General features: G+C 38.0%; 1 long non-coding RNA gene across 4 annotated transcripts in view; it reads right to left on the bottom strand.

The window, feature by feature from the left end:
* The window catches only part of LOC137207128 (uncharacterized), a 57536-nt gene that overhangs the window by 31470 nt on the left and 2114 nt on the right, over positions 1-23952 (bottom strand). The gene's annotated exons all lie outside the window — the stretch shown is intronic.

Below are 23952 nucleotides of genomic sequence, written 5' to 3'. Positions count from 1 at the left end.
ACAAAGTGTCCTTCAAAAGTGAGGAAGAAATTAATACATTCCCAGATAAAAGCTAAAGGAGTTATCACCACTAGACCTGCCCTGCAAGAAATGCTAAAGGGACTCCTTCAAGTTGAAATGAAAGAATGCTAGACAGTAACTCAAAGTCCTATGAAAAATAAGGTTCTCTGGTAAAGATAAATATATGGACAAGTAAAAACCTCTATTATTGTCACTTTGGATCTTAACTCCACTTTTTATTCTTTCATAGGATTTAAAAGAGAAAAGCATAAAAATAATTCTAAATCTACAAAGGATCATTACATAACATGTAATGATGTAATTTGTGACATCAGTAACAAAGGTGGGTGTAGAGGAGCTGTAAAGAAGTAGAATTTTTGTATGTGAGCAAAGTTAAATGGTTATCAGTTTAAATAGATTGTTATAAGTTTAGGATGTTAAATGTAACCACTACAAACAAAATACATGGAGAATATACACAAAAGAAAATGAGAAGGGAGGAGATAGGTTCAAGATGGAGGAATAGAGGGACATGCTCTCACTCCCTCTTGCGAGAGCACCAGAATCACAACTAACTGCTGAACAATCATCGACAGGAAGACACTGGAACTCACCAAAAAAGATACCCCACATCCAAAGACAAAGGAGAAGCCACAATGAGATGGTAGGAGGGACGCAATCACAATAAAATCAAATCCCATAACTGCTGAGTGGGTGACTCACAAACTGGAGAACACTTATACCTCGGAAGTCCACCCACTGGAGTGAAGGTTCTGCGCTTCCCAACCTGGGGGTCCGGCAATGAGAGGAGGAATTCCAAGAGAATCAGACTTTGAAGGCTAGCGGGATTTGATTGCAGGACTTCAACAAGACTGGGGGAAACAGAGACTCCACTCTTGGAGGGCACACACAAAGTAGTGTGTGCATTGGGACCCAGGGGAAGGAGCAGTGACCCCACAGGAGACTGAATCAGACCTACCTGCTAGTGTTGGAGGGTCTCCTAAAGAGGCGGGGGGTGGCTGTGTCTCCCTGTGAGGACAAGGACACTGGCAGCAGAAGTTCTGGGAAGTACTCCTTGGCATCAGCCCTCCCAGAGTCCGCCATTAGTCCCACCAAAGAGCCCGGGTAGGCTCCAGTGTTGGGTCGCCTCAGGTCAAACAACCAACAGGGGAGGGAGCCCAGCCCCACCCATCAGCAGACAAGCGGATTAAAGTTTTACTGAGCTCTGCCCACCAGAGCAACACCCAGCTCTACCCACCACCAGCCCCTCCCATCAGGAAACTTGTAAAAACCTCTTAGATAGCCTCATCCACCAGAGGGCAGACAGCAGAAGCAAGAACTACAATCCTGCAGCCTGTGGAACAAAAACCACGTTCACAGAAAGATAGACAAGATGAAAAGGCAGAGTGCTATGTACCAGATGAAGGAACAAGATAAAACCCCAGAAAAACAACTAAATGAAGTGGAGATAGGCAACCTTCCAGAAAAAGAATTCAGAATAATGATAGTGAAGATGATCCAGGACCTCGGAAAAAGAATGGAGACAAAGATTGAGAAGATGCAAGAAATGTTTAACAAAGATCTAGAAGAATTAAAAAACAAACAAACAGAGATGAACAATACAATAAGTGAAATGAAAAATACACTAGAAGGAATCAATAGCAGAATAACTGAGGCAGAAGAACAGATAAGTGACCTGGAAGACAGAATGGTAGAATTTACTGCCATGGAACAGAATAAAGAAAAAAGAATGAAAAGAAATGAAGACAGCGTAAGAGACCTGTGGGACAACATTAAACACAATAACATTCGCATTATAGGGGTCCCAGAAGGAGAAGAGAGAGAGAAAGGACCTGAGAAAATATATGAAGAGATTAGACTCAAAAACTTCCCTAACATGGGAAAGAAAATAGCCACCCAACTCCAGGAAGCACAGCAAGTCCCATACAGGATAAACCCAAGGAGAAACACACCAAGACACATAGCAATCAAACTGGCAAAAAATAAAGACAGAAAAATTATTGAAAGCAGCAAGGGAAAAACGACAAATAACATACAAGGGAACTCCCATAAGGTTAACAGCTGATTTCTCAGCAGAAACTCTACAAGCTAGAAGGGAGTGGCATGACATTTTAAAGTGATGAAAGGGAACAACCTACAACCAAGATTACTCTACCTGGCAAGGATCTCATTCAGATTCGATGGAGAAATCAAAAGCTTTACAGACAAGCAAAAGCTAAGAGAATTCAGCACCACCAAACCAGCTCTACAATAAATGCTAAAGGAACTTCTCTAAGTAAGAAACACAAGGCAAGAAAAGGACCTACAAAAACAAACCCAAAATACTTAACAAACTGGAAATAGGAACATACATATCGATAATTACCTTAAACGTGAATGGATTAAATGCTCCAGCCAAAAGACACAGGCTCGCTGAATGGATACAAAAACAAAATCCATATATATGCTGCCTACAAGAGACTCACTTCAGACCTAGGGACACATACAGACTGAAAGTGAGGGGATGGAAAAAGAATTCCATGCAAATGGAAATCAAAAGAAAGCTGGAGTAGCAATACTCATATCAGATAAAATAGACTTTTAAAAAAAGAATGTTACAAGAGACAAGGACACTACATAATGATCAAGCGATCAATCCAAGAAGAAGATATAACAATTATAAATATATATGCACCCAACATAGGAGCACCTCAATACATAAGGCAACTGCTAACAGCTATAAAAGAGGAAATTGACAGTAACACAATAATAGTGGGGGACTTTAACACCTCACTTACACCAATGGACAGATCATCCAAACAGAAAGTTAATAAGGAAACACACAAGCTTTAAATGACACAATAGACCAGATAGATTTAATTGATATTTATAGGACATTCCATCCAAAAACAGCAGATTACACTTTCTTCTCAAGTGTGCACAGAACATTCTCCAGGAGAGATCACGGCTTGGGTCACAAATCAAGCCTCAGTAAATTTAAGAAAACTGAAATCATATCAAGCATCTTTTCTGACCACAACACTATGAGAGTAGAAATAAGTTACATGGAAAAAAATGTAAAAAACACAAACACATGGAGGCTAAACAATACGTTACTAAATAACCAAGAGATCACTGAAGAAATCAAAGAGGAAATCAAAGAATACCTAGAGGGGCTTCCCTGGTGGCGCAGTGGTTGAGAGTCCGCCTGCCAAAGCAGGGGACACGGGTTCGTGCCCCGGTCTGGGAAGATCCCACATGCCACGGAGTGGCTGGGCCCGTGAGCCATGGCCGCTGAGCCTGCGCGTCCGGAGCCTGTGCTCCGCGACGGGAGAGGCCACAACAGTGAGAGGCCCGCATACCGCAAAAAAAAAAAAAAAAAAAAAAAAAAAAAAGAATACCTAGAGACAAATGACAATGAAAACACGACGATCCAAAACCTATGGGATACAGCAAAAGCAGTTCTAAGAGGGAAACTTATAGCAATACAATCCTACCTCAAGAAACAACAAACATCTCAAATAAACAATCTAACCTTACACCCAAAAGAGCTAGAGAAAGAAGAACAAACAAAACCCAAAGTTAGTAGAAGGAAAGAAATCATAAAGATCAGAGCAGAAATAAATGAAATAGAAACAAAGAAAACAATAGCAAAGATCAATAAAACTAAAAGCTGATTCTTTAAGAAGATAAACAAAATTGATAAACCATTAGCCAGACTCATCAAGAAAAAGAGGGAGAGGATTCAAATCATTAAAATTAGAAATGAAAAAGGAGAAGTTAAAACAGACACCACAGAAATACAAAGCATCCTAAGAGACTACTAGAAGCAACTCTATGGCAATAAAATGGACAACCTGGAAGAAATGGACAAAATCTTAGAAAGGTGTAACCTTCCAAGACTGAACCAGGAAGAAATAGAAAATATGAACAGACCAATCACAAGTAATGAAATTGAAACTGTGATTTTAAATATTCCAACAAACAAAAGTCCAGGACCAGATGGCTCCACAGGTGAATTCTATCAAACATTTAGAGGAGAGCTAACACCCATCTTTCTCAAACTCTTCCAAAAAATTTCAGAGGAAGAACACTCCCAAACTCATTCTATGAGGCCACCATCACCCTGATACCAAAACCAGACAAAGATACTACAAATAAAGAAAATTGCAGACCAATATCACTGATGAATATAGACGCAAAACCCTCAACAAAATACTAGCGGGGCTTCCCTGGTGGCGCAGTGGTTGAAAGTCCGCCTGCCGATGCAAGAGACACGGGTTCATGCCCTGGTACAGGAAGATCCCACATGCCGCGGAATGGCTGGGCCCACGAGCCATGGCCGCTGAGTCTGCACGTCCAGAGCCTGTGCTCCACAACAGGAGAGGCCACAACAGTGAGAGGCCCACGTACCGAAAAAAAAATAATAATAATACTAGCAAACAGAATCCAACAGCACATTAAAAGGATCATACACCATGATCAAGTGGGTTTTATCCCAGGGATGCAAGAATTCTTCAATATACGCAAATCAATCAATGTGATACACCATATTAACAAACCGAAGAATAAAAACCATATGATTATCTCAATAGAGGCAGAAAAAGCTTCTGACAAAATTCAACACCCATTTATGATAAAAAAAAAAAAAAACTCTCCAGAAAGTGGGCATAGAGGGAACCTACCTCAACATAATAGAGACCATATACGACAAACCCACAGCAAACAACATTCTCAATGGTGAAAAATTAAAAGCATTTCCTCTAAGATCAGGAACAAGACAAGGATGTCCAGTCTCAACACTATTATTCAACATAGTTTTGGAAGTCCTAGCCACAGCAACCAGAGAAGAAAAAGAAATAAAAGGAATACAAATCGGAAAAGAAGAAGTAAAGCTGACACTGTTTGCAGATGACATGATACTATACGTAGAGAATCCTAAAGATGCCACCAGAAAACTACTAGAACTAATCAATGAATTTGGTAAAGCTGCAGGATACAAAATTAATGCACAGAAATCTCTTGCATTCCTATACACTAATGATGAAAAATCTGAAAGAGAAATTAAGGAAACACTCCCATTTACCATTGCAACAAAAAGAATAAAATACCTAGGAATAAACCTATCTGGAGAGAAAAAAGAACTGTATGCAGAAAACTATAAGACACTGATGAAGGAAATTAAAGATGATACAAGGGGCTTCCCTGATAGCACAGTGGTTAAGAATCCGCCTGGCAGTGCAGGGGACACGGGTTCAAGCCCTGGTCCAGGAAGACCCCACATGCCATGGAGCAACTAAGCCCGTGTGCCACAACTACTGAGCCTGCGCTCTAAAGCCTGCGAGCCACAACTACTGAGCCCGTGTGCCACAACTACTGAAGCCCGCATGCCTAGAGCCCATGCTCTGCAATGAGAAGCCACCGCAATGAGAAGCCCGTACACCGCAACGAAGAGTAGCCCCCACTCACCACATCTAGAGAAAGCCTGCGCACAGCAACAAAGACCCAATGCAGCCAAAAATAAATAAATAAATTTTTTTAAAAAATGATACAAACAGATGGAGAGATATACCATGTTCTTGAATTGGAAGAATCAATACTGTGAAAATAAATATACTGCCCAAAGCAATCTACAGATTCAGTGCAATACAGAACTAGAACCAAAAAATATTAAAATTTGTATGGACACAAAAGACCATGAATAGCCAAAGCAATCTTAAGGGAAAAAAACGGAGCTCAAGGAATCAGGCTCCTGCACTTCAGACTATCCTACAAAGCTACAGTAATCAAGACAATATGGTACTGGCACAAAAACAGAAATATAGATCAATGGAACAGGATAGAAAGCCCAGAGATTAAGCCACACAACTATGGTCAACTAATCTATGACAAAGGAGGCAAGGATATACAATGGAGAAAATACATCTCTTCAATAAGTGGTGCTGGGAAAACTGGACAGCTACATGTAAAAGAATGAAATTAGAACACTCCCTGACACCATATACAAAAATAAACTCAAAATGGATTAGAAACCTAAATGTAAGACCTGACACTATAAATCTCTTAGAGGAAAACACAGGGAGAACATTCTTTGACATAAATCACAGCAAGACCTTTTTTAATCCACCTCCTAGAGTAATGGAAATAAAAACAAAATTAAACAAATGGGACCTAATGAAACTTAGAAGTTTTTGTATAGAAAAGGAAACTACAAACAAAACGAAAAGACAGCCTTCAGAATGGGAGAAAATATTTGCAAACGAATCAACAAAGGATTATTGTCCAAAATATATAAACAGCTCATGCAGCTCAATATTAAAAAACAAACAACGCAATCCAAAAATGGGCAGAAGACATAAATAGACGTTTCTCCAAAGAAGACATATAGATGGCCAAGAAGCATATGAAAAGCTGCTCAACATCACTAATTATTAGAGAATGCAAATCAAAACTACAATGAGGTATCACCTCACCATATTAACAAATTGAAAAATAAAAACCATATGATTATCTCAATAGAGGCAGAAAAAGCTTTTGACAAAGTTCAACACCCATTTATGATAAAGAACTCTCCAGAAAGTGGGCATAGAGGGAACCTACCTCAACATAATAGAGAGCATATATGACAAACCCACAGCAAATGTCATTCTCAATGGTGAAAAATTAAAAGCATTTCCTCTAAGATCAGGAACAAGACAAGGATGTCCACTCTCAACACTACTATTCAACATAGTTGAATAATAGTGCCCCAGTTAGAAGGGGCATCATCAGAAAATCTACAAGCAACAAATGCTGGAGAGGGTGTGGAGAAAAGGGAACCCTCTTGCACTGTTGATGGGAATGTAAATTGATAGAGCCACTATGGAGAACAGTATGGAGGTTCCTTAAAAAACTAAAAATAGAATTACCATATGACCCAGCAATCCCACTACTGGGCATATACCCTGAGAAAACCATAATTCAAAAAGACACATGCACCCCAATGTTCATGCAGCACTATTTACAATAGCCAGGACATGGAAGCAACCTAAATGCCCATCAACAGATAAATGGATGAAGAAGATGTAGTACATATATACAATGGAGTATTACTCAGCCATAAAAAGGAATGAAATTGTGTCATTTGTAGAGACGTGGATGGATCTAGAGGCTGTCATACAGAGTGAAGTAAGTCAGAAAGAGAAAAACAAATATCATATATTAACGCATATATGTGGAACCTAGAAAAATGGTACAGATGAACCTGTTTGCAGGGCAGAAATTGAGACACAGATGCAGAGAACAAACGTATGGACACCAAGGGGGGAAGTGGCATGGGTGGTGGTGGTGGTGTGATGAATTGGGAGATTGGGGTTGACATATATACACTAATATGTATAAAATAAATAACTAATAACCTGCTGTATAAAAAAATAAATTCAAAAAAAAGAAAAATAGAAGCAATCTGAAAGATTAGATTAAGTTGGTAATCTACTTTCCTTCTTGTCCCAAATTTCTTTTTTTTATATAAATTTATTTATTTAAAAAAAAGAAAAAGGAAATGAGAAGGGAATCGAAACATGTCACTACTAAAAAAAATCATCTAAACACAAAGGAAGGCAGTATGGAAGGAAGGGACAAAAAAGGTATAAGACATACAGAAAGCAAATAAAATGGCAATTCCCTATCAGTAACTAAATGTAAAAGGATTAAATTCCCCCAATTAAAAGACACAGATTGGCAGAACAAATTAAAAAAGAGAATCCAACTAGATGCTGTCTATGAGAGACTCACTTTAGAGCTAAGAACCTGCATAGATTTAAAGCAAAAGGATGGAGAAAGTTATTCTGTGCAAATAGTAACCACAGGAGAACAGGAATAGCTATGCTAATATCAGACAAAATAGACTTTAAATTTAAAAAACTATTACAAGAGATAAAGAAGGGCATTATATAATGATGAAAGGGTCAATTCACCAAGAATATAATTACAAACATATGCAAACATCAGACCCTAAATATATAAAGCAAACATTGACAGAATATGTCAAGAATTCCTGCAACTCAACAACAACAAAAGACAAAAACAACCCAATTTAAAGATGGACAAAAAACTTAAACAGACATTTCTCCAAAGAAGGTATACTAATGGTCAATAAGCACATGAAAAGATGCTCAACATCATTAATCATTAGGGAAATGCAAATCAAAATCAAATGTGATATCATCTTACACCCATTAGGATGGATACTCTTTCAAAAAAAACAAAATAACAGGTATTGGTGAAGATTTGGAGAAACTGGGATCCTTGTGCAATCATTGGTGGGAGTATAAAATGGTGCAGCTGCTATGGAAAACAATATGGCAGTTCCTCAAAAAAATTAAACATAGAATTACCATGTGATCCATCAATTCCACTCTAGGTATAGACCCAAAAGGATTGAAAGCAGTGTCTTGAAGAGATATTTATATACTCCTGTGCATAGCAGAATTATTCACAATAGCCAAAAGGTAGCAGCAACCCAAGTGTCCACTGATGAATGAACAAAATGTGGTATATACGTACAATGGAATATTATTCGCCCCTACTAAAAAGGAAATTCCAGCACATTGTACATGGATGGACATTGAGGACCTTATGCTAAGTGAAATTAGTCAGTCACAAAAATGTACATACTGTATAATTCCAACACATTCTTTTCAAGTGCACTTGAAACATTCTCCAGGATAGATCACATGCTAGGACACAAAACAAGCCTTGGTAAATTTAAGAAAATTTAAATCATATTAAGCATCTTTTCCGACCACAACGCTATGAGACTAGAAATCAACTACGAGAAAAAACTGCAAAGAATCCTAACACGTGGAGGCTAAACAATACGCTACTAAACAACCAATGGATCACTGAAGAAATCAAAGAGGAAATTAAAAAATACCTGGAGACAAATGAAAATGAAAACATAACAATCCGAAATCTATGGTATGCAGCAAAAGCAGTTCTAAGAGGGAAGTTCAAAGGGATACAAGCTTACCTCAGGAAACAAGAAAAATATCAAATACACATCCTAACCTTACACCTAAAGGAACTAGAAAAAGAAGAACAAAACCCAAAGTTAGTAGAAGGAAAGAAATCATAAAGATCAGAGCAGAAATACATAGAGACTAAAGAAACAATAGAAAAGATCAATGAAACTAAGAATTGATTCTTTGAAAAGATAAACAAAATTGATAAACCTTTAGCCAGACTCATCAAGAAAAAGAGAGGGCCCAAATCAATAAAATCAGAAATGAAAAACGAGAAGTTACAACGAACATCACAGAAATACAAAAGATTATAAGAGACTACTATGAACAACTATATGCCAATAAAATGGACAGCCTAGAAGAAATGAACAAATACCTGGAAATGTACAATCTCTCAACACCGAACGAGGAAGAAATAGAAAATATGAACAAACCAATTACCAGTAATGAAATTGAATCAGTAATTTTAAAACTCCCAACAAATAAAACTCCAGGACCAGATGGCTTCACAGGTGAATGTTACCAAACATTTAAAGAAGAGTTAACACCTATCCTTCTCAAACTACTCCAAATACTGCAGAGGAAGGAACACTTCCAAACTCATTCTATGAGGCCAGCATCAACCTGACACCCAAACCAGACAAAGATATAAAAAAAAGAAAGAAAGAAAATTAGAGGCCAATATCACTGATGAACATACATGCAAAATCCTCAACAAAATGTTAGCAAACCAAATCCAGCAATACGTTAAAAGGATCAAATACTACGATCAAGTGGGATTTACCCCTGGGATGCAAGGATTTTTCAATATCCACAAAATCAATATGATACACTGCAATAACAAATTGAAGAATAAAAATCATATGATCATCTCAATAGATGCAGAAAAAGCTTCTGAAAAAATTCAATGTTCATTTATGATAAAATCTCTCCAGAAAGTGGGCATAGAGAAAGCATACTTCAACATAATAGAGGTGATATATGACAAGCCCACAGCTAACATCATGCTCAGTGATGAAAAGCTGAAAGCATTTCCTCTAAGATCAGGAACAAGACAAGGATGCCCACTCTCACTACTTTTATTCAACATAGTATTGGAAGTCCTAACCACAGCAATCACAGATGAAAAAGAAATAAAACGAATCCAAATTGGAAAGAAGTAAAACTATCAAAGTTTGTAAAAGATATGATACTATACATAGAAAATCCTAAAGACACCACCAGAAAACTACTAGAACTCATCAATGAATTTGATGAAGTCACAGAATACAAAATTAATATACAGAAATCTGTTGCATTTCTATACACTAATGATGAGCTATCAGAAAGAGAAATTAAGAAAAACAATCCCACTTATCATTGCATCAAAAAGAATAAAATACCTAGGAATAAACCTACCTAAGGAGGTAAAAGACCTGAACTCAGAGAATTATAAGACACTGATGAAAGAAACTGAAGATGACAAACAGACCAAAAGATATGTCATGGGGACTTCCATGGTGGTGCAGTGGTTAAGACTCTGTGCTCCCAATGCAGGGGGGCCCGAGTTTAATCCCTGGTCCAGGAACTAGATCCCACATGCATGCCACAACTAAGAGTTCCCATGCCACAACTAAGGAGCCCATGAGCCACAACTAAGGAACCCACGAGCCACAACTAAGGAGCCCGTGAGCTGCAACTAAGACCCAACACAACCAAATAAATAAGTAAAATAAAATAAAATAAAAGTAATTTTTTAAAAAAGACATACTATGTTCATGGATTGGAAGAATCAGTATTGTTAAAGTGACCATACTACCCAAGGCAATTGACACATTCTCTATCAAAATACCAAGGGCATTTTTATGGAAACAGAAGTCCCCAAATAGCCAAAACAATCTTGAGAAAGAAACACAGAGCTGGAGGAATCATGCTCCCTGACTTCAGTCTATACTACAAAACTACAATAATCAAAACAGTATGGTACAATAATCAAAACAGTACGGTACTGGCACATAGATCAATGGAATAGAATAGAGAGCCCAGAAATAAACCCACACGCTTATGGTCAGTTAATCTATGACAAGGGAGACAAAAATATACAATGGAGAAAAGACATTCCCTTCAATAAGTGGTGCTGGGAAAACTGGACAGCTACACATAAAAGAATGAAATTAGAACATTTCCTCATACCATATAAATTTGAAATGTATTAGAGACCTAAATGTAAGATCAGAAACCATAAAAATCCTAGAAGAAAACATACGCAGAAAACTTGTCAACGTAAATCAAACCAGTATTTTTTTGGATCTGTCTCCTAAAGCAAAGGAAATAAAAATAAACAAATGGGACCTAAGGAGACTTAAAAGCTTTTTCGCAGCAAAGGAAATCATTGACAGAATAAAAAGACAACCTATTGAAAAGGAGAAAATATTTGCTAATGCTATGACCAATAACATTATATTATTGGGGTTAATATCTGTAATATATAAACAACTCATACAACTCAATATCAAAAAAACAAACAACACAATTAAAAAATGGGCAGAAGACCTGAATAGACATTTTTCCAAGGAAAATATACAGATGGCCCAGGCATAGGAAAAGATGCTCAACATTGTTAATCATCAGAGAAATGCAAATTAAAACCAAAGTGAGATATCACCTCACACCTGTCAGAAAGGCTATCATTAAAAAGACCACAAATAATAAATGTTGGCGAGGACATGGAGAAAAGGGAACCCTTGTGTACTGTTGGTGGGAATGTAAATTGGTGCAGCCGCTGTGTAAAACAGTATAGCAGTTTCTCAAAAAACTAAAAACAGAACTACCACATGATCCAGCAATTCCACTACTGCCAAAAACATGCCGCAGAGCAACTAAGCCCATGCACCACAACTACTGAGCCTACGCTCTAGAGCCTGTGAACCACAGCTACTGAGTCCGAGTGCCACAACTACTGAAGCCCATACTCCTAGAGCCCATGCTCTGCAATGAGAAGCTACCACAATGAGAAGCTCACACACTGCAACAAAGATAGCCCCCACTCGCCACAACTAGAGAAAGCCCACACACAGCAAAGAAAACCCAACACAGCCATAAATAAATTAATTAATTTTAAAAACAGATGTGGTGTATGTATACAATGGAATACTACTCAGCCATAAAAAAGAATGCTATTTTGCCATTTGCAACAACATGGATGGACTTGGAGGGACTAAGTGAAATAAGTCAGACAAAGACAAATACTGTATGATATCACTTACATATGGAATATGAAAAATAAAACAAACTAGTAAATATAACAAAAAGGAAACAGGCTCACAGATATAGAGAACAAACTAGTGGTTACTAGTGGGGAGAGTGAAAAGGGAAGGGGCAAGACATGGGTAGGAGAACAAGTGGTACAAATTATTGTGTATAAAATAAACTATAAGGATATATTATGCGACACAGGGAATGTAACTAATATCTTATAATAACTATAAAGGAGTATAACCTTTAAAAATTGTGAATCACTATGTTGTACATTTGAAACTTGTATAATGTTGTACATCAACTATACCTCAATTTTAAAAAGTATTTTTAAAATATTGTATGCTTCCACTCATATGAGATACCTAGAGTAATCAAATTCACACATAGACAGTAGAATGGTCGTTACCAGGGATTGCTGTAGGGGAAAATAGAGAGTTATTGTTTTAGTGAACACAGAGTTGCTGTTTTGCAAGATGCAAATAGTTCTGGAGATGAATAATGATGATGGTTACACAATGTGAATTTCTTAATGCCACTGAATTGTACACTTAAAAATGGTTACAATGGTAAAATTTACATTATGTGTATTTTATCACCATTAAATATGTTTTTTAAAAAGTAGACGGGGAAAAGACACATTATGAATAATGGAGCAAAGATAAGGATGATGGCAGATTTGTTGGAAATGATACAGGGTAGTGGAGTACCATCTTTAAAATTCTGAAAGAAATGTGTCAACCTAGAGTTCTATAACATGCAAAAGTATCTTTCAAAAATGAAGGCAGGGGCTTTCCTAGTGGCACAGGAGTTAAGAATCCGCCTGCCAATATGGGGGACATGGGTTTGAGCCCTGGTCCGGGAAGATCCCACATGCCATGGAACAACTAAGCCTGTGCACCACAACTACTGAGCCTGCGCTCTAGAGCCACGTGCCACAACTACTGAGCCCATGTGCCTAGAGCCTGTGCTCCGCAACGAAGAGAAGCCACTGCAATGAGAAGCCTGTGCACCACAACGAAGACTAGCCCCCACTCACCACAACTAGAGAAAGCCCACATGCAGCAACGAGGATCCAATGCAGCCAAAAATAAAAATAAAAAATAAATTTATATTAAAAAAAATGAAGGCAAGACGTTCTCAGACATACAAAAGCTGCAACAATTCACTGTCTTCAGATTCCTTTTTTTTCTTTTTTCGTCTTCAGATTCTTATAAGAAAAAATGTTAAAGGAAGACTTCAGGCAGAAGGAAAATAGTGCCAGATGGAAGTCTGGATATACACAAAGAAATGAAGAACACCAGAAATGGTAACTATTTAAATAAGTATATGACAGTTTTTCTTAGTATTTAAATCTCCTAAAGGTTAACTATTTAAACAAAATTAACAACAAATGTTGTATGGGCTTTATAACATATGTAAAAGTAAAATATATGAAAACAAAAACATAAAGGTCAGGTAGAGAGAATGGGAGCATATTATTGTAAAATGTTTATGTTATATGTTAAGTGGTATAATATCACTTAATGGTAGACAGTGATAAGTTAAAGATATATATTATGAATCCTACAGCAAACACTAAATTAAAAACAAAAACCAAAAAACAGAGTGATAGCTAATAAATCAAACAAGGTGATAAATGGAACTATAAAAACTAACAAAATCAAAGCTGTATAAAAAGAGAGAAAGGGGAAGGAAAAACAGATGGGACAAATAGAAAACAAGTAGCAAGATGATAAATTTAAACTTACATCAATTGTCTCATTAAATGTAAATGGTCTAAATAATTCAATTAAAAGGCAGAGATTTTCAGAACGGCTAAAAAAGCAAAACTCAACTCTATACTACCTATGAGAAACACGCCTTAAATATAAAAACACAGATATAAGTTAAAAGGAAGCATATAGAAAAAGGTATACCATGCTAATACTAATCAATTATTGGAATGGCTACATTTATATAAGACAAAATTTCAGAGATTTCAGGACAAAGAATATTACTAGAGAAAACGAAGGTCATTTCATAATGATAAATTCATGAAGAAGTCAAAAGAATGCTAAATGTTTATGCACCTAACAACAAATTCAAACTACATGACACAAAAAAATTACAGAAATTCAGGGAGGGATAGACAAATCCACAATTATAGCCAAAGATGTCAATACCCTCTCTCAGTAATTGACTGAACAAGTCAACAGAAAATCAGTAAGGATTTAACAAAAAAACAAAAACGATACTAGCAGCCAACTTGACCTTATTGACATTTACACAACACTTCACCCAACAACAGAATACACATTCTTTTCAACAGCACATGTTCCCCAACCACAGTGAAGTTAAAGTAGGAATTAATAAAAGGAAGATCCTTTTGAAAATCCCCAAATATTTAGAAACTAACACACTTTTGTGTAACCTGTGGGACAAAAAAAAAAATAAGCCAAAGGAGAAAATAAGTATTTTGAACTGAATGAAAATAAAAACACAATATATCAAGTTGTGTGATAACCTGCTAAAGCGGTATCTGAAGAGAACTTTTATAGCACTAAATGCCTTTATTAGAAAAAAGAAAGTTCTCAAATCAATGGCCTCAGTGTCCACCCTAAAAAAAAAAAAAAAAAAAAAAACTAGAAAAAGAAAAGCAAATTAAACCTAAAATAGAAGAAAGTAAATAATAAAGGCCAGAGCAGAAATCAATGAAATAAACAGAAAGGCAATACAGAAAAATCAATGGAACTAGAAACTGGTCCCTGGAGATCAGTAAAAGTGATAAACCTCCAACAGACAAATCAGGAAAACAAAGCAAGAGGACACAAATTACCAATATCAGGAATGAGAGAGGTGACATCACTACAGATTCTACAAATATGAAATGGATAATAAGGCAATATTATGAAAAACTTTATGTCAATAAATTCAACGACTTAGATTAAACAATTCCTTGAAAGTCAAACCATGAAGTTCACTTAAAAAGAAATAAATAACCTGATTAACCCTATATCTATTTTTAAAAAGTTGAATTAATAGTGAAAAACCTTTTCATAAGGGAAACCACAGGCCCAGATGGCTTTTCTGGTGAATTCTACCAATCATTTAAGGAATAAACAATACCAGTTATATGCAAACTCTTCTAGAAAACTGAAAAGGAGGCAATACCTCCCAACTTATTCTATGATGCCAGTATTACCCTGACACCAAAGCCAGACAAAGACATTATTAGAAAAGTAAATTACTGACCAATATCCTTCAGGAACATAGAACATTTCTAAGCAAATTTTAGAAAATTGAATCCAACAATATATAAAAAGGATAATATATCCTAACCAAGTGGAGTTTTGTCCAAGGAATGTAAGGATGGTTTAATGTTTGAATAATCAATCAGTGTAATTTACCATATTAACAAACTAAAAAAATTTAAAACCATGATCATCTTAATAGACACAAAAGAAGCATTTGGAAAAAGCTGACATTAATTCCTGATTTTTTTTAAAATCCCTCACCAATTAGGAATAAAAGGGAACTTCCTAACCTGATAAAGGCCATCTATGACAAACCCACAGGGAACACCATGCCTAATATTGAAAGACTGAATGCTTTTTCCTTAAGATCAGAAATAAACTAAGAATGTCCTCTCTCACCACTTCTACTCAACATTATACTGGAAGTTCTAGACAATAAGGCAAGAAAAATAAATAAAAAGCATTCAGATTGGAAAGGAAGAAGTAAAACTGTCACTATTCACAGATTACATGATTGCCTATATAGAAATCTGAAGGAATCTACCAAAAGACTACTAATAAGTGAGTTTAACAAGGTGGCAGAATAGCAGGCCAATATAAAAAATGCAAGTGCATTTCCATCTACCAGTAATGAACAATCAGGACTTGAAATTTTAAAATAATATCATCTATAATATACTCCAAAATATGAAAAATAAATTTGACAAAATATGTGAAAGGTGTGTACACTGGGAATGACAAAAACACTGCTGAGAGAAGTTAAAGAAGACCTAAATAAATCAAAAGATATATCATGTCCAGGGACTGGAGGACTCAATAGTGTCAATATGCCAGTTCTCTCCAAATTGACCTAAAGATTTACTGCAATCCCAATAGGCTTCTTGTATAAATTGTTACCAGATTCTAAAATTCACATGGAAATATAAAGGAACTAGAATAGTCAAGAGGAAGGACAAAGTTGGAATACTAACACTACCTGATTTCAGGACTTATTATAAACCTGCATTAGTTAAGATAGTGTGAAACTGGTGTAAAAATAGACAAATAGATCAATGGAACAAAACAGAGCCCAGAAATAGACCCACACATATGTGGACAACTTATTTTCAACAAAGGTGCAAAGGCAATTCAGTGGAGAAAGGATGGTCTTTTCAACAAAAGACAATGGAACAATTTGATACCTATATACAAAAAAGCGAACTTCCATTCATAACCCACAATATATACAAATTTAACTATAAATGGGTCATCGACCTAAATGTAAAAACTCAAATTATAAAACTTTTAGAGGAAAACATAGGAAAAAAACATTGTTACTTTGAGTTAAGCAAAGTTTCTTAGATATAACAAGAAAAGAATGATGCAAAGGAGAACAAATAGATAAATCGGATTTTATCAAAATTTAAAACTTCTGCTCTTAAAAGAACGCTGTTAAGAGAAGGAAAAGAGCCACACAGGGGAGAAAATATTTGGAAATCATGTATCTGATAAAGGATTTGTATCCAGAATATATCAAGAACTTTCAAAATTCAATAATGAGGGGGCTTCCCTGGCAGTCCAGTGGTTAAGACTCTGCACTTCCTTGGGACTTCCCTGGTGGCGCAGTAGTTAAGAATCCGCCTACCAATGCAGGGGACACGGGTTGGAGCCCTGGTCCAGGAAGATCCCACATGCTGCAGAGCAACTAAGCCCGTGCGCCACAACTACTGAGCCGGCATGCCACAACCACTGAGCCCACACACCTAGGGCCCGTGCTCCACAATGAGAGAAGCCACTGCAATGAGAAGCCCACACAGCACAATGAAGAGTAGCCCCCACTTGCCACAACTACAGAAAGCCCATGTGCAGCAACAAAGACCAACGCAGCCAAAAATAAATAAATAAATTTATTTTAAAAAAAAAGAAGACTCCGCACTTCTACTGCAGGGGGCATGGGTTCGATCCCTGGTCGGGGAACTAAGAGCCCACAATCCGCGTGTCACGGCCAAAAAAACCAGAAAAACAACCCAATAAAAAATGCATAAGGCGTATGAATACTTCTCCAAAGAAGACAGATGAATAGTAGATAAACACATGAAAAAAATGCTCAACTTCATTAGTCATTAGAGAAATGCAAACTAAAACAATGAGATAGCACTGCCCACCTGTTAGAATGGCTAAATTAAATTAAAAAGACTAACCATACCACGTGTTGATGAGGATGTGGAGGAACTGGAACTCTTCTACACTGCCAGTGGGGATGCAAAATGGCACAACCACTCTGGAAAACAGTCAGTTTCCTAAAAATATAAACATCTGATCCAGGCATTCCACTCCTATGTATTCACCCAAAAGGAAGGAAAGCTTTTTAATGTCCTTTCAAAGGCTGGTACACAAATGTTCATAGTAGCTTTATTTGTAATAGCCCCAAACTGCAAACAACTCAAATGTCCATACCACTCATAAGTAACAAGGAACGAACTCTTGGTTCACAATAACGTACAGCATGGATGGGTCTTGAAATAATTACACTGAATGAAAGCCAGGAAAAGAATACATAAAACAACAAGGTCCTACTATATAGCACAGAGAACTATATTCAATATCCTATGATAAACCACAATGGAAAAGAATATTTTTTTAAAAAGAATGTATGTGTATATATACATATATATAAAACTGAATCACTTTGCTGTACAGCAGTAATTAACACAACACTGCAAATTAACTATACTTCAATTTTACATATATATATTTTTTTTGGCTGCACCACGTGGCACGTGGGATCTTAGTTCTCCGACTAGGTATCCAAACTGTGCCCCCCTGCACTGGAAGCATGGTGTCTTAACCACTGCACTGCCAGGGAAGTCCCCAATTTTTTTAAAAAAAGAAAAAGAATACACACTGTTTCGAGTCCATTTATATAAAATTCTAGGATATACAAACTAACAGATAGTGACAGAAAGGAGAATGGCTGTTGGAGGGTGGGGGAGATGGATTACAAAAGGACAGGAAGAAACAACCAAAAACCAAAACCCCAATTCAAAAGAAAAAAGCCACCCTGGATTTCTACAAGTGTTTTTACCTGAATGGAACTAGTGGCTTTTATTTGAGATAAGCTGAGATCTGGACGTAGTGTTCAAACTTTCTCTAAATACTTCCCATCGTGTTATTTTTAGAGCTAGCATGGGATTAAATAGCACTCACTAATATACCGTGACAACCGGCAAACACACAGAGGTAAACGCCAGAGAAACCGTTCACACTTCCAAGGCCTCTAGTTGGTCCAACGAGCAGTTACAAAGACAGAAAGCATCACAAGAAGACACAGTGACAGCTTTTTAAGAACCATGAAAGGAGAGAGAAGAACAGCAAAATGTTTCCAATAAAATCTTACTCATGTTTCCAAAAAAGCAATTCTAACTTGTCCATAATGGAACAAGGAAGAAGGGAAAAGGTCATCTTTCATGTTCAACATTTTTCTACCTAAGTTTTACGTGTATATGTACAGTTTTACAGCACTAAAGCGGAACCACGAGGGGAAAATGCAAAAGGTAGGTTCTTCTCTGTAAGTAAATTTATCATCACAGTTTCTCTCGTTTCCTTCCACCCATTTATCTTTTCAAGTTGCCGAGAACATCCCTGGGAATAATCACCTCCTACGTCAAAAGCCGGGGATAGGATAATTGGCAGCTGATGATGGGAGATGACATCTTTAAATAGTCACTTTTAACTTCATAACATATATTTCATCTTTAACCATGTATATACTGCTTCAACTCCTAGCTTTAAAATGCAGGGGGGGTATATTGGAAGATGCCCCAATAACAAGGATAAATTCTCCAAAAGTTTGCAATGGCTAAAAAAAAATTTTGAAACCCATCAGATGAAGTGTCACTTATGTAACAAGGATCTTAAAATACAAGGCCTAGGAAAAGGTCAACATCCATCCTATCTATCTATCTATCTGTCTGTCTGTCTGTCTATCAAAATGACTTCCTGGTTAATGATTAAAGGTTTGAGTTTTTGAAATATCATATACTATGAATAAACCTAAAGGAAAATAAATGATTCTTTGCGGTACTAATAAACACACACCATGTATCATTCATGTGAGATGCTGGTACTACTTTATATAAAGTGGCAACATATGTGAAGGAACCCATTTGGGACATTCACATAATGTTTCTTACAAGCTCATAATACTGGAAACCAAAGGAATTTGTTCGGTTTGATACCAACACACTCACACCCATAACACGTCTCCACCACATTGGGTGGACCTCGGCCAAGACATCACACAAAGTGCGTGGCTGATTGTTTCTGCCTCGTCCAAACCACCTCCGCACAAAGTTGAAAATGAGAGCCTCAAGCAAGAGCAAATACAACTCCCGTAGCCCAGTAGCACTGATGGCCGGCTCACTCACCGGCAAGCAGATGCTTGCAGCACTGTTTGCTTAAGGCTGCTACCCTACGGCAGAAAGTTACCTTAGGAAAGCAATGACCCTGACATCTATGCTAAAGAACCTTCCACATGTGTGCACTGGGAGCCACGTGCAAAGATGCAAGAGCAGCTCTGCTTGTAACGAAGAAAACTGGGAAACAACCCAGGTGGCCAGCAATAGGGGATTTATTAAAACTGTGCTACAGTCCCCCGAGCAGACTAGAACACAGCGGTTACAAGGAATGAGCTAGAGCCATAGGGAGTGACACGGTTAGACCTCTGATGCTTTGTAGAGTTAACATCAAAAAGAAGACATGTTTACAAAATATGCACCATTTGTTGAGGAGAACAACCCCCCCAAAACACTACGTTTCCTATGTATAAACACATATCAACAGAAAAAGATGTGGGAAAATCCAAAAAAACTCCTAAGACTGGTCACCTCAAAAAGGAAGAGGAGAGAGAGGAAGGAATTGAGAGCTAAGAGGGTGGGAGTCCTCCACCTAATACAGGACAAGTAATAAGAGAAATAGCAATTTATCCTGTTACTGTCGACTGCTTTTTATATCCATAAAACGGTCACCAACTCTGCACACTAATGTTTGTGCCTCAGATAACCTGGTTGACCTTTTCAGAGCGTATCCGGAAAAAAAAGGGAAAAGAGAAAGAACAAAACTTTTTACTGTTCATAGCTGCCAGCTTGATCTTATTCTGGTTCTGGAATGAACCAATTTAAACTTATTTTTCCAGGGTTAGAGGTTCTAAGATTGACTTGATGAGGTGATATCAGGGCATTCTATACAGCTGTAATTTTTCTGCAGAATTCCTCTTTGTACCATTTTCTGTATGGTTGGCATTATTTGTGAAAGGGAGTTGAAAAAACTACTGCCTCTCTCTCCAAGCTGGGAGACCTTCAGTTTTTCAGAGGTTACACAGGCAACACATCCTGCTTCAGTCCTCACCCTGCTATGTTCTGCAGGGGCCTGCACACTGCCTCTATGTGGCAGGGATTCCTGCTTGGATGGCGTGCCAAAAGAAGGTAAACACAGGTACCACGAACTTTCTAGCTGCTCTTCCACTGAAAATCACAGAAATCTCACAAGATGAAATGCCAACGAAATGAATTTAGAATCCAAGAGTCATAGGCACCAGCAACAAACAACTGAAATATTCATAGATGGGGGGACTCCATAGTGTTAAGACATTAATTTCCCCCAAATTCAATTACAGCTTTACTACAATCCCAATCAAAATCCGAGCAGCCATTTTGTAGAAACTGATGAGCTGATTCTAAAAAGTATACAGAAAATCATATGGAAACAAAGGACTAGAATAGGCAAAACGGTTTTGTAAAAGAAGAACAAATTTGGAGGATTTAAAAGACGTGACTTCAGTACTCTCCATAAAATACAATCAAAGCCTGTGTGGTAACTGGCATACAGATAGATATACAGATCAATGGAACACAAACCACAGCAACCGACCACACGTACACGGTCAAGTGAATTTCAACAAAGGCACCAGGGCAGTTGCATGGAGAGAGGATCATCGTTTCAACAGATGGTGCTGGATATGGGAAAAAATGGACATCAAGCCCAACCTCACACCATACACAAAAATTAACTCAAAATGGATCCTAGACCTAAATGTAAAAGCAAAAATGATAAAAATTCTTGGAGAAAACCTTTGTGACCCAGGTAGACAAAGCTTTCTTAGGAAACAAAAAAGCATAAAAGAAAAACATTGATAAACTGGACTTCATCAAAATTAAAAACTTCTGCACTTTGAGAGACCCCACTGAGAACATGCAAAGGCAATCCACCAAGTAGGAGAAAATACTAACGATACGTATATCTGAAAAAAGACTTCTGTCCAGAACATACAATGAACTCTGATGATTCAAAAATAGGAAGGTGGGCTTCTCTGGTGGTGCAGTGGTTAATAATCCGCCTGCCAATGCAGGGGACACGGGTTTGAGCCCTAGTCCAGGAAGATGCCACATGCTGTGGAGCAACTAAGCTTGTGTGCCACAACTACTGAGCTTGCACTCTAGAGCTCGTGAGCCACAACTACTGAGCCCGCGTGCCATAACTGCTGAAGCCCGCGCGCCTAGAGCCCATGCTCCACAACAAGAGAAGCCACTGCAATGAGAAGCCCATGCACGGCAATGAAGAGTAGCCCCCACTCGCCACAACTAGAGAAAGCCTACGCGCAGCAACAAAGACCCAACACAGCCAAAAATAAATAAATTTATTTAAAAAAAAAAAAGAACTGGGTTTAAAAAAAAATAGGAAGGCAAACAAGCTATAAAAATGGGCAAAAGATTTGAGCAGACACTTCACAAAAGATGTAACAGGGACTTCCCTGGTGGTCCAGTGGTTAAGAATCTGCCTTTCAATGCAGGGGACGCAGGTTCGATCCCTGGTCAGGGAACTAAGATTCCCACATGCCGCAGGACAACTAAGCCCACGCACTGCAACTACTGACCCGTGCACATCAACTAGAGAGCCCACATCCCACAATGAAAGATCTTGTGTGCCGCAACGAAGACCCGATGCAGCCAAAAATAAATAGATAAATAAAAAAGACGATGTAACAAATGACCAATGAGCACATGAAAAAGTGCTTAACATCATTAGTCATCAGGGAAATGCAAATTAAAATGAGGTACCACCACATACCCACTAGAGTAGCCAAAATAAAAAAGACAAATGGACCCAGAGATTATCATACTAAGTAAGACAAAGACAAATATATCATTTATATATGGAATCTAAAACAAATGACACAAATGAACTTATTTATAAAACAGAAATAGATGCACAAACATAGAAAACAAACTTATGGTTACCAAAGGGGAAAGGGGTGGGAAGGGATAAACTAGGATTTTGGGGATTAACAGATACACACTACTATATATAAAACAGATAACCAACAAGGACCTATTGTATAGCACAGGGAACTATATTCAGTATCTTGTAATAACCTATAATGGAAGAGAATCTGAAAAAGAGATATATATATATAAAATTAATCACTTTGCTATATACCCGAAACTAACATAACATTGTAAACCAACTATACTTCAATAAAAATAAGAAGAAGAAAATAAAAGACAGGAATTGAAAGATGTGACCCAACTGGAAAGCATATATTTCTGGCGGGAATGTACAATGGCACCATATCACCTGGTCCTCGGCCCCTATCCCGTGTGTCCTCCACGCATTCAATTCACAGGTTCATATAACCTGCCTGGCCTCATCAAGCCTGCTCTAAAACCCTGAATTTATGAGATAAAGCAATGACGGGGGCTGTGGCCTCTGGCTCTGGCCCTGGGTTCTGAACTGTCCGTCACCGACAATGCAGTCGCAGGGATAGCTAAGTGAGCTATTTGAGTAGCTAAGTGAGCCTTCTTCAGGCAAAGTCTTGATTTAGGTGATCAGAGAAAAGCCTGCTGTCAGCACCTCAGGCAACCTAAATATCCAAGCCTGAGGGGGCTTTTTTCCCTCCTCTGCAAGAAAATTAATTTCTCCAAGAACTCTTTAAAGCAGTTCTCAAAGTGAGGGCCTGGACCAGCAGCACCAGCACAGCCTGGGAGGTTGTGAGAAAGGCAGAACCTCAGCCCCACCGCAGGGTCCATCTGCATCTTCCCAAGATGTTCAGGTTCAAGTGCCGAGCGTGCTAGGCCACAACCAAGGCTCCATGGAGCTAACGCAGGTGAAAGCCCTTCACACACTGTGAAGTGCTGTTAAAATGGATGCAGCCCTTGCTGCGGAGGGGCGGGGGAAGGCGGAGGGGCCGGGGGAGGCGGGGAGGCGGAGGGGCGGGGAGGCGGAGGGGCGGGCAGCAAGCAGGGGTGAAGGTGTTGAGGGCGGCCCCAACAGAGGAGTCGGTGGCCGCAGAAGTCCTGCCTGGAAGGAGACAGTGTCTCCAAGACACCTTCATTTTTTCAAGCAACCTCAACTGTGGTTAATCACTTTTAGACCCACTGCATTTCAGTGGGGTTCGGGTGAATCATTTCAGAGGAGTGAGGGAGTAAAAAGGCTTGAAGGTTTCT

This window comes from Pseudorca crassidens, chromosome 15 (genome assembly GCF_039906515.1).
Source record: "Pseudorca crassidens isolate mPseCra1 chromosome 15, mPseCra1.hap1, whole genome shotgun sequence".
Classification (NCBI taxonomy): domain Eukaryota; kingdom Metazoa; phylum Chordata; class Mammalia; order Artiodactyla; family Delphinidae; genus Pseudorca; species Pseudorca crassidens.
Note: the sequence above shows the minus strand (reverse complement) of the source record. Positions and strands in the feature narration are given on the sequence as shown.